Source organism: Trachemys scripta, chromosome 4 (genome assembly GCF_013100865.1).
Source record: "Trachemys scripta elegans isolate TJP31775 chromosome 4, CAS_Tse_1.0, whole genome shotgun sequence".
Taxonomy (NCBI): Eukaryota; Metazoa; Chordata; order Testudines; family Emydidae; genus Trachemys; species Trachemys scripta.
The window spans coordinates 138,832,454-138,849,528 of NC_048301.1; the positions used below are offsets into that span (position 1 = coordinate 138,832,454).

Genomic DNA, 17,075 nt, shown 5'->3' on the forward strand with positions numbered 1-17,075 from the left:
TGCAGCCCATGAGCCCCTCTGCCCCAGGAATTGGGCTGGCATGACCCGGCTATGTTCCCCTCCCTTGATGACCATCTCAGTGGATGCTTTGGGCATGCTCTTGCTCCAGCACTGCTTGATGGTGCTGGCCCGGTTGGTGTTCAGATCAGGGTTGGATCTCTCCTTTGAAATACCACAGAGAGGGTGAGACACAGCTGGGATCTGATTCCAGGGCAGTCCCAGCTCCCAGCCCCCACTACTATAACCCACCAGCCTCCCCTGCCCTCCCAGAGCCATGGATAGAACCCAGGCATCCTGAGGCCCCTGGTGACCCTCCCTGCCCCAAACCATCTGCCCCTTTTCTGCCACTGTTAGCTGTTACCTCTGGCCGCATCAACCACAGGGACTGGACTTCTCCCCTCTTATGTGAAGCAGTTGCTAGAGGGGGACAGAGACCCAGCCAGCTTAGGGGAGGTGCTGTGGGACAGAGGAAAGGTCCAGTGGAGGAAGGATGAGAATGGGAGAGACACCACCCGACAGACCGGCATCCTCTGCTCCAGCAGCCAGCGATGTTGCTGGCCTTGGGCTAACAGAGGTTAGGGGCAATTAGGGTGACCAGACAGCAAATGTGAAAAATCGGGACGGGGGTAGAGGGGTAATAGGAGCCTATATAAGAAAAAGACCCAAAAATCGGCACTGTCCCTATAAAATCAGGACATCTGGTCACCCTAGGGGCAATAGGGTCAGTGGTAGTGGTCAAGGCTTGCTTCTGTAGCGCCCCCTCTGGCTGGGGCTGTGTCCCTCACAGAATCCATCCCTTCTTTCCCCACCGCAGCTTTCATGGCAAAGCACAGCAGGGCGAACTTTTGGAAGAACCCGCTGTGCTGGGCGTCCCGCAGGCCCTTGATGTGTTTAAACTTGGACCATTTGTTGCTGCTGGTCTAGATGGCATCGGGGCTCGGCCCGATGTACAGGGGCTGGGGTAGCCAGCCGGGATGATCCCTGAGGCCAGAACATGACATCTGTGTGTGGGGCAGCAGCCCTTCCTATGACACTGGGCAGGGATATGGGTATGAGCTCCTGAACCACAAACGTTACACAGCTGGGTGAGAGCTCCTGTAACACACACACACATACAGCCCTCCTGAAACACACACAATACATCCATGTGAGAGCTCCTGGAACCAAAGGTGCTAGAATTAGGGGTGCTGCGTGACCCTTTGGTTTGAAGTGGTTTCCAATCCATACAGGGATTACGGTTTGGTTCACTGGTTCTTAGCACCCCCGTCCCCCACTATACAAACGGCTCCAGTCCCGCACCTTGCCTGTAACGCGCACAGACACAGAGCGAGCGCTGCTCTGACACACACCATACACAGCGTGGGTGTGTGTGTGTGATCTCCTGTGACACACGCTCCCAGCCCGCCACGGAGGGACCCCACTCCCAGCGCAGGGGGAGCGACCCGAGGCTGGATTCGGGACCCAGGCGTCCGAGAGGGCGGGGCCAGAACGTCCCTTCGCTGGGGCCTGCCCCGGCTGCTGGAGCTGGTAGCGCAGGCGCGGGGAGCGCAGCAGGGCTGGAACCGGCTTGTCCCACAGCGCCCAGCGAGCGGGCCGGAGGCAGAGCCTTCCCGGCTGCAGCCCGGCCCGTGCGCAGGGCGGGTCCCGGCTGCAGCCCCAGGGCAGGGAGCAGGCTGGAGGCGGTCCCGGGGAAGCACCAGCCGCGGGGCGGGAAGTCGCTGCCCGGAGGAAGCGGCCGGGGCCGGAGCCGAGCCCGGCGATGGCTGCAGCGGGGCTGGCGCAGGTAGGACGCGGGGCGGGGACTCCCCGGCCGGGCACTGGCTGGTCCCGGCTGGGGGCTGGGACCCGGGTCCCTCCCGCGCTAGTGACCCCGGGGCTGGGGGCTGCAGCAGCCGGAGCGCTGGGGCCGGGGGGCGGCTCTGGGGCCCCGGGGCGGGGGGGCCCTGGCCGGGCGGACATGCAGAGCCGGGCGCGGCCCCTTCCCCCAAGCGAGGCCCCGGCCGGGCAGAGGAGCCCGGAGGCGCCTGAGCCGGGGCGGGAGCGGGGCTGAGCACAGGCCTGGGGCGGGGGCGGGACTCCGGCCGGGGGGGAGGAGCCTGTTCCGGCCCTGGGATTCGGGCCCCGCCCAGCGCCCCGCCCCGGAGCCCCGTGGGGAGCCGAGAGCGACTCCTGTCCCCGGCCAGCAGGGCCCCCAGTCCCCGGGGAGCTGTGCGGGGTGGGGGGGAGTCTCCCTGGGTCACAGCTGCTGGGCCGGGGGTTCCCTGGGAGTCGCTCCCCTAGAAACCGCGTCCCCTACTGAGAGTGTGTGTCACCGAAATATAGGGTCCACCTAGCTAAGAGCCAATAACAGCCAGACAGGGATAAGGAGGAGTTGCTTTATTCTGCAGAAGAAAGGAGAGCTTTGCACCTTGGTACAAAGACTGTCTTACACACATTTTCACAAATCCTTTACACACATTCAGACAAAGGCCCTTGCCGTGTTAACACTTGATTGTTGGTTACCAGACCCGTGCTTTTGCTATCTGGTCAGTGAAAACCGGCTTAGGGCTAGTTCCAACTACCTCAAGGCCTTGAAAGGGAAGACAGTTGAAAAGTTCAGGCTACTGTGTACTTGAGGTGTCTGCTTCCCCCTAATGGCCGCTGGCTGACATAACGGCTACTAGCTATTAAGGGGGGTCATTAGTAACTTTCACAAGTGTAACGCTTGTGCCAGCAGCTCCAGGTGGCGTTCGAGGACGTCGCTCTGTATTTCACCCGGGAGGAGTGGGAGCTCTTATCCCAGCCAGAGAAGCAGCTGTACCGGGACCAGATGCTGAGGAATTACCGGGGCTTTGTTTCCCTGGGTAAGGACCAATTTCTCTTCTTTTATTCACAGCTGTGAAATGTCTGGGTTCCTTCAAGGCCTCTGCTGCCATGTGCCACCCAGCAGCCAAATTGTGATTTTGCACCCCCTAATGCTTTATGGGACTATGCTTGTGAATGTATATATGATATAACTGGAATATGTTTTATGCTACATATGCCATGTACAGGCCAGTTCCAGGCACCAGGCAACCAAGCACATGCTTGGGGCGGCACCTGGTAAGGGGCGGCCAATCTTGGGGTGGCGGGGGGCAGCGCGGCATGGCATTCTGCGGGGGGGGGGCGCTCCGGCGGTGCGGCGCTCCACGGGGGGGCAGCGCTCGGTGGGGAGAGGGTTCCAGCGGCTCGGCGGGGGGGTGGCATGGGGTGCGGTGCTGGGGGGGGGTTCCGGCGGTGCGGCGCGCGGGGGGGGGGCTCGGCGGGGCGGCGCTTTTTTTTGCTGCTAGGGGCAGCAAAAAAGTTAGAGCCGGCCCTGGCTATGTAACATCTCGTAAAGGTTATGATTTTCTGAATATACTCATCCTATTTGTATGCATTTGTTGTTTGTACTTGAAGTTATGAATATTGGCTGTGTACTTGCTTGATTTTAAGTAGCCTTAGTAAGGCATTTGGTCAGCTTCTTGAGAAAGGAATGTGCAAGTTAAGTGCCCAGTCAAGAAACACTTAATGGTCAATGGATCTTGGAAGGCTCCAATCCACATAAGAAGTCTACTTGAAGACTTCAAGGTAGCATGTGAACCATGGCTGCTACCTGTAAGTTCTGAGTCATGCCTGGACCTGTGACTTGCCCATGTGACTCCAAAAGTCCATCTTGGAGCTGGGGGGGATCCTTTAACAGTGGGCTTTGCATCTGAAGAAGTGGGCTGTAGCCCACGAAAGCTTATGCTCTAATAAATTTGTTAGTCTCTAAGGTGCCACAAGTACTCCTGTTCTAACTGTATTCAGCATTTTACTATATTAGGTTTAGACTTGCGTGTTTTATTTTATTTTGCTTTGCTTGGTAATTCATTTTGTTCTGTCTGCTATTACTTGGAACCACTTAAATCCCACTTTTTTATTTAATAAAATCACTTTCTACTTATTAATTAACATAGCATATGTATTAATACCTGGGGGGGGGGGCAAATAGCTGTGCATATCTCTCCATCAGTGTTACAGAGGGCGGACAATTTTTGAGTTTACCCTTTATAAGTTTTATACAGGGTAAAATGGATTTATTTGGGGTTTGAACCCCACTGGGAGCTGGGCATCTGAGTGTTCGAGCCAGGAACACTTCTTAAGCTGCTTTCAGTTAAGCCTGCAGCTGTTAGGGGATGTGGTTCAGACCTGGGTCTGGGTTTGCAGCCGGCTAGCGTGTCTGGCTCAAACCAGGCAGGGCACTGAAGTCCCAAGTTGCCAGGGAAAACAGACTTAGAAGTAGTCTCAGCACATCAGTTGGCAGCCCCAAGGGGGTTTCTGTGATCCAACCCGTCACACAAATGGTGGCAAATGCCAGACCCTTTCAGGCCGGCTTCCTGTTAAAGGAAAACTCAGGGCTACAAAGCCTGGGGCTAATCTCTGTGTAACTTGTTTATTATGTACCTCAGTCCTGGCACAGCGGTGGTAGCAAACAGCACATGAGCAACAACCTCTTCCAGGAATCCCAGTCCAGCCACGGAGGGCAGCAATTCTGCCTTAAGAACTGACTCTAGTTAGACAAATAAGTTAGGGAGAAAACTCTCCTGCTGCTTGTAACAGCTCCCTATCCCCTCCAAAAGACCCACTTAATCAGATGCATGAAGTGGAAACTTAAGTGGGCAGATATATATACACATGCAAAGATGGGTGTGTTACTATGTTTGTACCTATATAAATTTGTTAATCTTTAAGGTGCCACAGGTCTCCTTGTTGTTTCTTCTAAGGAAGGTTTATTTCATTATTCTCCTGCCTGGGATCAGTTGCACTCTCGTCTGAAGCAGCGACCGAGAGCAGTGTCCCATTGTGCTAGGTGCTGCGCAGCCACACACTGACCAAGATCGGGGCCCTGTTGTGCTGGGCTGCACCAATGTATAACTTAGTCACTGCCCCCAACACTTCAGTAATAAAACTGATTCTTTCCCCCCCCAAACAGGCTATTCAGGTTCCACACCAGACTTAATCCACCGGATCGAGGTAGGGGAAGCTGAGCTCTGGATCCGGGATGCTGAGGACTCCAGGGAAAGCTCCGGGCCTGAGAGCTCCTCCCCAGGTGAGTCCCTTCTGGTTTACATACCTGCTAGGAGAGGGCTTCTTAACGTAGAAGGCAAAGGCAGAGCGAGCTCCACTGGCTGGGACCAGAAGAGAGACCAATTGAGGCTGGGAATTAGGGGCCAGTGTTTATCTAGGAGGTGAATGAACCATTGGGAGCGCTCCCCTCATGATGCAATGGATTCTCCCTTACTTGGAGTCTGTCAATGGAGATGGGACATGTGCCTCACAAAGCCCTGCTCTAACTCAGCCAGGAGTTACTGGAGAAGATAGTCTGGTTGGAATCCCAGCTGGATAGGCACAACGAGGACTAGATAGGATAGGACTGGAAGGGACCTCAGTAGGTAGTCAAGTCCAGTTCCTGGCACTGCAGCCAGGGCTGGCTCTAGCTTTTTTGCTGTCCCAAGCAGCAAAAAAAAGTGCCGCCCCCGAGCCCCCCCCCCGAGCGCCGGAGCCCGCCCCCCCCGCGCCGCCCGCCCCCGGCCCCCCCCCCCCCCCCGCCCCCCCACCGGAACCCCCCTCCAGCACCGTGCCCTCGCCGAGCCTCGCGCAACCGGGCCCGCCCTTCCAGCGCTGCGCCGCCAGAGCGCCCCCCCGCAGAATGCCGCGCCGCGCTCCCCCTGCCGCCCCTTACCAGGTGCTGCCCCAAGCATGTGCTTGGGTGCCTGGTGCCTGGAGCCAGCCCTGACTGCAGCAGGGGTAAATATTACCTAGACCATCCCTGTCTCGTGTCTGTCTAACCTGTTCTTAGTAACCTCCAATGATGTGAGATTCCATGACCTCCCTAGGTAGTGTGTTCTGGTGTTTAACTACCCTCAGAGTTTGGAAGTTTTTCCGAATGTCTAACCTAAATCTCTCTTGCTGCACTTTAAGCCCATTACTTCTTATCCTGGCATCAGTGTTACCCACACAAAATTCTCTGTCGCTCACACAGTTTATAGGCCCCTACCCTTACCCGTTCGGTGGGCTCAGGTATAACCTTACACTCTGCGGGTTTGCGGTGTCTTTTACCAGTGAAAGAGCCTTACACAGTAATATCTTACTTAACGTCTATTTATTACCAAACACCACAAACAGAATGCACACGCTAAACGTATAATGCTCACCATTCCCAATAAGCCAGATGAACTTTTCTTGATGGCCAGTCAGGATCAGGTCCATCTGGGGGATTCCAGTTTCTGCATAGTGTCATTGGCAGAGTGTTGAGGTCTGGCAGCTCTGAGCTTGGGGCTGTGTCCTGGAGTTGGTTTCCAAATAACTTCCTTTGGGACCCCAGTTTATATGGTGAAACTTGAGTCCTGCTTAGCTGTATCTTAACCAATCATTATACTAACATTTTACTAACCAATCCTAACATATTGTAACATAATTCTCTAACAATTATATCCCAGCACCTTAATTGATTTACACCTTGAAAAATTAATTATACAGCAGCCAGAAACAATCAAAGAACCAGACAGAGGTCATACAGACAAACAATAGGGAAGTGGGGACCATAAAGACAAAAAATAAAGAAATGGGGATTTCACAGCCACCAACTATTAATAAGTAGTTTCTTGTTAGAGAGAATGCCATCCCACCAAGCTTTCTGTAACCATCTTAAGATGTTTCTTTTTTTGGCAGTCACTTCCCATTCTCTATTTGTGTAATTGATCTATGTAAGTGTAATATTTTGCATATGATCTTACTGAACGTCATCCTATTTAATTTCGACCATTTCTCCAGTTTGTCAAGGTTCTTTTGAATTGTAATCCTGTCCTCTAAAGTGCTTGCCACCCCTCCCAGCTTGAAATCATCTGTAAACTTCATGAGTGAATGCTCCACACCATTGTCCTAATAATGAATGAAAATACAGAATAGAACCGGATCCAGGACAGATCCGTGTGGGATCCCACTTGATATGTCCTTTCAGCTCAATTTTGAACCATAATAATGATTCTCTGAGGGTGGTTTTCCAGCCAGTTGTGCACTCACCTTATAGTAGGTTTGCCTAGGCTATATTTCTCTAGTTTGTTTATGAGACGGACATGCAACATAGTATGAGAAGCCTTACTAAAATCAAGATGTGACATCTACTGCTTCTCCCCTATCCACAAAGTTTGTTACTTGCCTAAGGAGGATATTAGGTTGGTTTGACATAATTTGTTCTTGAGAAATCCATATTGACTCTTATCTGTTCCTTTATTTCCTTCTAGGTGTTTACAAATAGAACGTTTGATTACTTATAGAATCATAGAAGATTAGGGTTGGAAGAGACCTCAGGAGGTCGTCTAGTCCAACCCCTCTTCTCACTGCAGGACCAATCCTAACTAAATCATCCCAGCCAGGGCTTTGTCAAGTCGGGTTCTAAAAACCTCTAGGGATGGTGATTCCACCACCTCCCTACGTAACCCTTTCCAGTGCTTCACCACCCTCCTAGTGAAAGTGTTTCCTAATATCTTACGTAGACTTCCCCCATTGAGAAACCATTACTTGGGACCATTACTCCTTGTTTTGTCATCTGCCACCACTGAGAACAGCTGAGCTGCATTCTCTTTGGAACCCCCCTTCAGGTAGTTGAAGGCTGGTATCAAATCCCCCCTCACTCTTCTCTTCCGCAGACTAAATAAGCCCCGTTCCCTCAGCCTCTCCTTTCAAGTCACGTGCCCCAGCCCCGTAATCATTTTCGTTGCCCTCTGCTGGACTCTCTCCAGTTTATTTCAAGACAGGATCAATCACGTATGACAAGTGTGAGGTCGTGCCTAGTCGGAGGACGCCATTTTGTAGAGCAGGTCTCAGGCACTTGTAGCGCTTCACTGTAATGCTCTAAAACTGCCCTGTGTTCCAGGCAGCTGCTGCTGGGGGCGCGGACGCACATGGGGTACAGAGGAAATTGTCCTGTGGGCCACAACTTGGAGTATCCTGGTGTATGGGCTGGGTGTGAGGGAGAGGGGGTGGGATGGTTTTTGTCACATCCCCTCTCCTCCTGCTCTCTCGGTGGCACAAAATCATTGTCACTTACATTGCTTCAGTGTCAATGCTTAGCACAGCCCTCAGCATTAATGCGTCTGTGACTGTCTGTAGATCAAAGGCCTGCTGGGTGGCACCATTCACCCCTTCCAGCTCAGCGGTGCCACGGATCAGGTTGTAAAACAAAACAAAAATGTTTTTGAGGTTACATCTCACGAACCTTGAGTGACTTTGTGTGATGTGACAACCCCCACCTTCCCCACCCCCCCAAAAAAAGCCCACCAACATTCTTTAGGATTTTAGTTTAGTTTTAGTTTTGCATAAAGAATGAAACAAACATTTGGCCCAGGAATAAGCTATGTTGTGCTAAGGAGTTAACTGTGGCCACATGAGGGGATTGTAGCCCCTCAACTGAACTATTTTGAAACCAGTATTGTTAAAACAGCACAAAAAGTGGGGAACAGGCCTCGTGCTGTAAAACAGGAGAAAGTGAAGAACCAGCACCATGTAAATAAAAACCTCTGATTGAAATGAAAACAAACTCGGATTGAAAACAAACCATGGTCCCTATTTCAACTGCCTGAGCACCAAAGGGCCCTAGTCCTGGGTCAGGGCACTGCCTGGATTCTGGGCAGTTTAAACATAAAACAAGACCCAAGAGGCGCATGGCACACATGGGAGCAGGTGCTAGGTGCTGCACAAACAACATAGGGTAGAAGCAACATGAATCAGGCTGCAGATTTTCACAGCCTTTTGTCTCCAAAATTACAGTGCAGTTTCAGTACATTTAGTTAAAGTCACAGGTCACAAAATTTACTGTGACTGCTTGAAGATTTTTAATAAAACCTGCCACTCTCCTCACCCTGCCCAGGGGCACTTGCTGCCCAAAGAAGCATGCCCCCCCGGCCACCCAGCGCTGCAGCCCTAATCCCAGCCTGGTGCAGAGTGGTTGGGGTGAGCTAGAGTGGATGTGGGTGGCAATGCCCTTCACTGAAGTTTGTCCCTTTCCCCCACCATCATAACTGGGGGCGGGGGCAAATCTGAGTGGCGCTGTAACCCCACAGCCCAGGTCTCAGTGCCCGGAGCGAGGCGTTGGGTCCAGCCCTGGGGGACAGGAGCCGCCATTGCAGGCAGAGGTTCACATCCCCAAAACAGTCACTGAGAAGTGGGGAAGTGACATTTTTCCTTCCTTCCTTGACAAATCTGCAGCCCTAATGATGAGCTAACACCGGAATGGCCTCTGCTCTCTCCAGCAGGGCACGGGATCCCGGGAGAAGCGAGGGGACAGTCTGAATGTGAGGAGAGCACAGAGGGAGAGCAGGATCCCACAGCCCACTCGGGGATCAATATGCTGCATACCGTCCATCTCCTGGGTAGACTCAGCCAGAGACCAGACCTGGCTACACACCAGAGACTCCCCATGGGCCGGTGTCCCCACCGCTGCATCGACTGCGGCAAGAAGTTCAGCAACCCACTCACACTGAAACAGCACCAGCGCGCACACACCAGGGAGCAGCTGTACCGCTGTGCCAACTCTGGGCAGAGGTTCAGCAATGCCAAAACACTGACCCAGATTCAGCGCAAGCGCATCAGGGAGCAGCCGTATCGCTGTGCTGATTGTAACAAGGGTTTTGCACACAGCTCAAAGCTGAGAGTACATCAGCGCACACACACCGGTGAGAGGCCGTATCGCTGTGCTGACTGTGGCAGGGGTTTTGCAGAGAGGTCAAAGCTGAGTAGACATGAGCACACGCACACTGGGCAGTGGCCGCACCGCTGTGCTGACTGTGGCAAGGGCTTTGCAGAGATCTCAAAGCTGAGTAGACATCAGCGCACGCACACTGGGGAGCGGCCGCACCGCTGTGCTGACTGTGGCAAGGGCTTTGCACAGATCTCAGATCTCAGATCACAACAGCACACGCACACCGGGGAGCATCCGTACCGCTGTGCTGACTGTGGCAAGGGATTTGCGTCGTGGTCAAATCTGAGCAGACATAAGCGCACACACACTGAGGAGCGGCCGCACCGCTGTGCCTACTGTGGCAAGGGCTTTGCACAGATCTCAGGGATGCGAACGCACCAGCAAACACACACCGGGGAGCGGCCGTACCGCTGTGCAGACTGCGGAAAGAGCTTTGCACGGATCTCAGGGCTGAGATTGCACCAGCCCACACACACTGGGGAGCGGCTGTACCACTGTACTGACTGTGGCAAGGACTTTGCACGAAGCTCAAGCTTAAGAGTGCATTATCGCAAACACACCAGGAAACGGCCTCACCATTGCACCGACTGCGGCAAGGGCTTTGCACAGGTCTCAGATCTGAGAACACACCAGTGGACGCACACCGGGGAGCGGCCGTACCGCTGTGATGATTGCGGGAAGCGCTTCAGCAGTGCCAGTACACTGACCAACCATCAGCGCACGCACACTGGGGAACAGTCGTACCGCTGTGACGATTGTGGCAAGAGCTTCAGCAGTGCCAGTACACTGACTAAGCATCAGCGCACACATAGCAGGGAACAGCTCTACCACTGTGCTGACTGCGGGAAGGGCTTTGCACAGATTTCAGGCCTGAAAATACACCAGCGCACGCACACAGGGGAGCGGCCATACACCTGTGCTGACTGTGGCAAGAGCTTTTCATGGATTTCATGCCTGAAAAGACACCAGAATATACACACAGGGGAACGGCCATACAGCTGTGCTGACTGCGGCATGGGGCTTTTCACGGATTTCGTGCCTGAAAATACACCAGCGCTCGCACACAGGGGAGCGGCCATACAGCTGTGCTGACTGTGGCAGGGGCTTTTCACAGCTTTCAGGCCTGAGAGCACATCAGCGCACACACAGGGGAGCAGCCCTACAGCTGTCGTAATTGCGGCAAGAACTTCAGCAGCAACAGTGCATTGACAAGGCATCAGCGCACGCACACAAGGGAGCGGCCGCACAGCTGTGCTGAGACTGTGTTGGGCAGAGAAGGGGACTTGGCTGAGCAGCGTGGGGAAGAATAGACAGGTGAGGGGATTTTAGAGTAGATGGTCACAAGCTACTCCATTAGGGACCCCCTGCATCTAGGTGGGATCCAGCCAGGTCATCCCCTTCCCCCATCTCACTGGGATCCAGCCAGGTCTCTCACTCTCTGTCTCTCTCTCACACACATTTTACCTGGGATGCACCCAGGACAAACCTACTCCCCCATCTAGATGGGACCCAGCTGGGAACTTCCCCCACACCTACTTTGGTTCCAGCCAGCTGGTGACTCCTGCGTGACATCTAGAGGTGCCATTTGCAGTCCTGCCTCAGCCTGGATTGGTCGGGGGGCGGGAGGGCAGCTCGGTGCGTGTGATTGAAAGAAGACTCAGGAACTGCTCACACTGTCTACAGGTCTGTCGCATCTTACGTGCATTTAACATGCGCGATTTCAGCTTTACGTGGTCGGCAAAAACAACAAAAAAAGAAAAACAACAATTTTAATACTGTACCTGTAGTGCGGGCGATTCTGCCCGCCATGACACTCAATGTAATTTTGACTATACGTGATTTTCTCTTTACGCGCTGACTGCGGAACGTAACCCCAGCGTACGATGCGACAGACCTGTACTTTAAATAGAAATGTGATGATGAAGAACTGTGTGTGACGTCACACTCCATATGCTTTATGAAAATATGCTTAGGAATATGACATAACTGGAGTATGCTTTATTCTAAATGTCCCCTGTAACATATCATTAGAAAGCTTGTAAACTACTGAGTGTGTTCATCCTATTTGTTTGCATGACTTATTTCTATGTCTGGAGTTAGGAGAATAAGGTATGAACTTGAACTACTGATGTAGACATATAAAGTGGAGGCCACTAAGGGTGCTTCAGAATTACTGAGTCGTGAATGACTTTGTTTACCTGCAAGCCTTCCTGTGGGCTAACCCAGGAAGAATGGAGACGGGTGTGACAGGTTGGATCACAGAAACCCCCTTGGGAGCTGCCACCCGATGTGCAAAGACTACCCCTGCTTCTGCTTTCCCTGCCAGCTCAGGACTCCAGCACCCTGTCTTGCTGAGCCAGACACTCCCGTCTGGCTCCAGACACAGACCCAGGGTCTGAATCACTTGTCCCAAAGCTGCAAGTTTACCTGAAAACAGCTCGCAGTAGCGTGCTTGTCTTTAGCACTCAGATGCCCAACTCCCAATGGGGTCTAAACCCAGATAAATCCGTTTTACCCTGCATAAAGCTTATGCAGGGCAAACTCATAGATTGTTTGCCCTCTATAACACTGATAGAGAGATATGCACAGTTGTTTGCTCCCCCAGGTATTAATACATACTCTGAGTAAATTACTAAATAAAAAGTGATTTTATTACATACAGACAGTAGGATTTAAGTGGTTCAAAGTAGTAACAGACAGAACAAAGTAAGTCACCAAGCAAAATAAAATAAAATGCGCAGATCTATGCCTAATCAAACTAAATACAGATAATCTCACCCTCAGAGATGCTTCAGTAAGTTTTTCTCAGACTGGACACCTTCCAGGCCTGGGCACAATTCTTTCCCCTGGTGCAGCTCTTGTTGCAGCTCAGGTGATAGCTAGGGGATTCTTCATGATGGCTTCTCCCCCTCTCTCTTCTCTTCCCCCCTTTATATATCTTTTGCATAAGGCGGGAACTCTTTGTCTCTCTGGGTTCCACCCCCCCTCACTGGAAAAGCACCAGGTTAAAGATGGATTCCAGTTCAGGTGACATGATCACATGTCACTGCAAGACTTCATTACTCACTTGCCAGCACACACATATACAGGAAGACTCACAGGTAAATACAGCCATCTGCAGACAATGGGAGTCATCAAGATTCCAAACCATCATTAATGGTCCACACTTTACACAATTACAATAGGCCCTCAGAGTTACATTTTATATTTCTAGTTTTAGATACAAGAGTGGTACATTTATACAAATCAGATGATCACACTCAGTAGATTATAAGCTTTGTAATGATACCTTACAAGAGACCTTTTGCATGAGGCATATCCCAGTTACTTACATTCACTTATTACCGTATTTTCTCTAAAACTGTCTCAGTTACATTATATTGACTTATCAAGTTTTTATAAAACCATATAGACTGCACAACGTCACAACGGGTCTTACAGAGACATGTGACTCTGTCACCTGATACTGAAATCCATCTTGAAAATGGTACTTTTCGGAGGGGTGGGGGTGGAATTCCAAATAAAGGTGTTAGGGAAATTCTATATAAAGCCGGGGAAGTAAACAATGAGTGTCTTCAACTGGTTTTGCTTTTTGACTTACGTTGTTCTGTCTGTTATTACTTGAAACCACTTAAATCCTACTGTTTATACTTAATAAAATCACTTTTGTTTATTAATAAACCCAGGGTAGGTAATTGTTACTGGGGGCGGGGAGGGGGGCAAACAGCTGTGCATCTCTTTCAGTATTATAGAGGGTGAACACTTATGAGTTTACCCTGTATAATCTTTATACAGAGTAAAATGGATTTATTTGGGGTTCAGGCTCCCAGAAAGGCAGCACACTGGGCGCTGGGAAAGTCCCTGTTAACTTAGAAGCTCCTGGGCTGAGTGAATCTCGGTACGTCTTCACTACCTGCCGGATTGGCAGGTAGTAATCGATCTATCGGGATTGATTTATCGCATCTCATCTAGACGCGATAAATCAATCCCCGAACGTGCTCCCTGTCGACACCGGAACTCCACCAGAGCAAGAGGTGGAAGCGGAGTCGACGGGGGGGGGGGCGCTATTCTCGTAGCTGAAGTTGCGTATCTTAGATCGATTTCCCTCCCTAGTGTAGACCAGCCCTCAGTGTCTGAACTGCAGAAGGTTGCACCCCAGTGCATCAAGTGACAGTCTCAAGGGGGTCCCTGTGACTGAACCTGTCACACTATGTACTTGATGTGTAACAAAGGTCTGTTTAACCAGGTGTTGCTATGCTATTAAACAAGCTGACGCTTTCAAATGTCATGGGGAAAAGCCTGTGTGAAGTGTAAATCTTTAAGATGAACCAACCAAAATGTTCTAAGGCCTAACTGACCATCAGGGCTGATGAACTTGTCACTAGGAGGTGCTTAGAGAGAGTTTCCCATTATTCCTAGGGGAATTCTGTGCCTAAAAATTTTGCGAAAAATATTTTCATCTGCATATTTTCTGTGTCAAAATACCACATTATAATCACACTAGTTTCAGTTATTTTGGTAATTTATTTCAAAATACCTGTTAGGAACTATGTAACAATACGGACAACAAAAAAGATTGAGGAAGTGATTTTTCACAAATAGATTCCTCACCAGACATATTAATACAGAACTTTGAGTAATAATTCATTTAAACTACAACATAGAAATGTATTTCCCGTGCCCCTCAGAAGCAGTGCAAAGGCTTGGGGGAGCCAGGGGTCATGGAGGAGCTGAGGGGAGGGGAGTGAGTGTTAGAGAGTTGAGGAGGCCATGGAGACTGTGGCTAACCCCTGGTCTCTCACATTCAGTCAGGCTCTGTCCTATCCCCGTGTCTCCCTGCGCACACACCCCATCTGCCCTGCACCCCCTTGCATTCACTCTGGCTCAATGTCACCCACTAGCTCCTATGACCCCACCAGCAGCCCTGTGTTCTCCATTCTGTCCATCCCCTTCACCCATCCATTGCCTTCAGACCTCAGCCCACAGGTAGGGTGCTGTGACGAAAGCAGCCTCGAACCCCCCCCCCCACTCCCTGTGACTGGCTGCTCCAGCCGTAAGCCAGCTGCTCTCTGTTCTGGTGTCACAGCAGCCCCTTGTGGGAGCCTAAAACAGGAAAAGAAATAGTTATGAGTTACTTAGACAAGTTTGATGTCTTCAACTCAGCAGGGCCTGATGAAATATATCCTAGATTACTTCAGGAACTGCCTGAAGAGATCTCTGAGACAATACGATCATCTCTCAGAACTCATGAAGGATGGTAGAGAGGCCTGAGGACTGGGTAAATATAGTACCTAGCTATAGAAAGAGGAATAAGGACAAGCCAAGGAATTACAGACCAGTAAGCTTAACTTCAGTACCTGGAAAGATAATGGAGGAAGTAATCTAACATTCTATTTCTTTTCCTGTTTTAGGCTCAGATCCTACCCCATTGACACTGATCTTCACTATGTTAAGTCGACCGATCACTGCTAACTTTTTGGTGAAAACTGAAACAAAAGAGGCATTTACCAGTTCGGCCATTGCTGCGTTTTCTCTTATGGTCTTTCTCTCCTCATTTAGTAATGGGCCCAGGCTGTCCCTGTTTTCCTGTGCTTTTCCATGTATTTGTAAAATGCTTTGTTTTTTGGGGTCTCATTTATCTAGTGGATAGGACAGTGCAGTAGGATTCAGAAGATCTCGCTTCAGTTCTAGAAGCGAGTCACTACAGCTCCACCATGCCTCAGCTTCCCCAGCTGTGTAACGGAAAGGGCATTGGGGCTGTGAGCAATGTTCCCTCTCATTTTTTCCATCCATCTGCAGAATACATTTCGTTATGTGCACTGAGATATGTGCGCCACCAGTAGAAACAAAAAACCTAGCTATAATTTTTTTTTAAGTTACCCTAGGGATAATTACTGCAGCCAGGAGAGGTTAGCCATTTTAGAACTCACTAATTAAAGAATTAAATTTAAGTGCAAGAGAAATAAAAATCATGAAATGCATAGACCAGTCAAAACACTAAAGTTACACACTTAGGAGGAATAAAATTGCAGAGAATATATGTGCATTGTAGGAAGTATCACGAAGAAACAATAAAAAAACAAGTATGTGTTCGGAGGTGAGTGTGAAAGAGACAGAGACTGTGTGTGTGTGTGTCTGTGTAACACACAGAGTCAGTCTGCGTGCTGGCTGCTGGGGAAGTTTCTGAGAGACGCTGTGTGCTGTCTCTAAGACATTCACTGAGAGCTCTCCTGAGCCCTGTCTCCCCTGCCCTCGCTCTGATGTCACGGGATACATGGACTAGTGGCGGGGAGGAGGGTAAAGAGAGAGAGACTGTGTGAGCTGGCTGCTGGGGGGCAAACAAGCACCTGGTTAGAAAGACAAGCCTGTCCGGCCATAGACCACAACACCTTCTAGACTTCCCACACCTCAGAAAATCATACCAAGGTAAGGGGCACCAAATGGGTTTTCATGCCTCTGCCCCTCCTGACTCAAGGCATGTGTGTGCTGGTGTCCTGTGGCGCTGGGCACGTGAATCTAGACATAGCTCAAAGAGGCAAAAACCTGCTTGCAGCCTGCGAGAGCATCCCAGAATCACTGGCCCTTGGCAGAGTCCTCTCAAGCTTCACTTCGCACGTGACCTCTCAGACTGGAGAAACCTGTCCCCAGCGACCAAGGAGAAAGCTGGGAATGGCGCAGGGCAGGACCAGTCACGTACAATGAGTGCGAGATGACACCATTGCGTAGAGCAGATCTCTGTCACTTGCAGCGTTTCACTGTAATGCTCTAAAACTGCCCCGCGTGCCAGGCAGCTGCTGTGGGGGGGGTGGACACATTTGGGGGCCAGATGAAATTGTCCTGCAGGCCATGACTTCGAGCACCCTGGTGTATGGGCTGGGTGTGAGGAAGAGGGGGTGGAATGGCCTTTGTCACATCCCCTCTCCTCCTCCTCTCTGTGGCATGAAACCTTTGTCACTTACATTGCTTCAGTGTCAATGCTTAGCACAGCCCTCAGCCCTAACGCGTCTGTGACTGTCTGTAGACTAAAGGCTGGGTGGCACCATTCACCCCTTCCAGCTCAGCAGTGCCAGGGATCGGGTTGTGACACAATACAGACATGTTTTCCAGGTTACATCACACAAACCCTGAGTGACTGCTCATCCCCTCAAATCCTTCACACACACTCCAACTCCCCACCCCCAATCCCCACCTTTTTGAGGATTTTAGTTTAGTTTTAGTTTTGCACAAAGACTGGAATCTCAGGCCGAGAGTGAATGACTTCTTCAAAAGGAATTCCTAGAAACGGACTCACTCCCCCACAGGAATAAGCTACATTGTTCTAAGCAGCTTTAAACCG

At 50.9% G+C, this 17,075-nt stretch overlaps 2 pseudogenes; one reads left to right on the forward strand and one right to left on the reverse strand.

Annotated features, from left to right (window-relative positions):
- The window catches only part of LOC117876585, a 101,138-nt pseudogene that overhangs the window by 37,036 nt on the left and 47,027 nt on the right, over positions 1-17,075 (reverse strand).
- On the forward strand, positions 1,700-11,049 carry LOC117876091 (annotated as a pseudogene).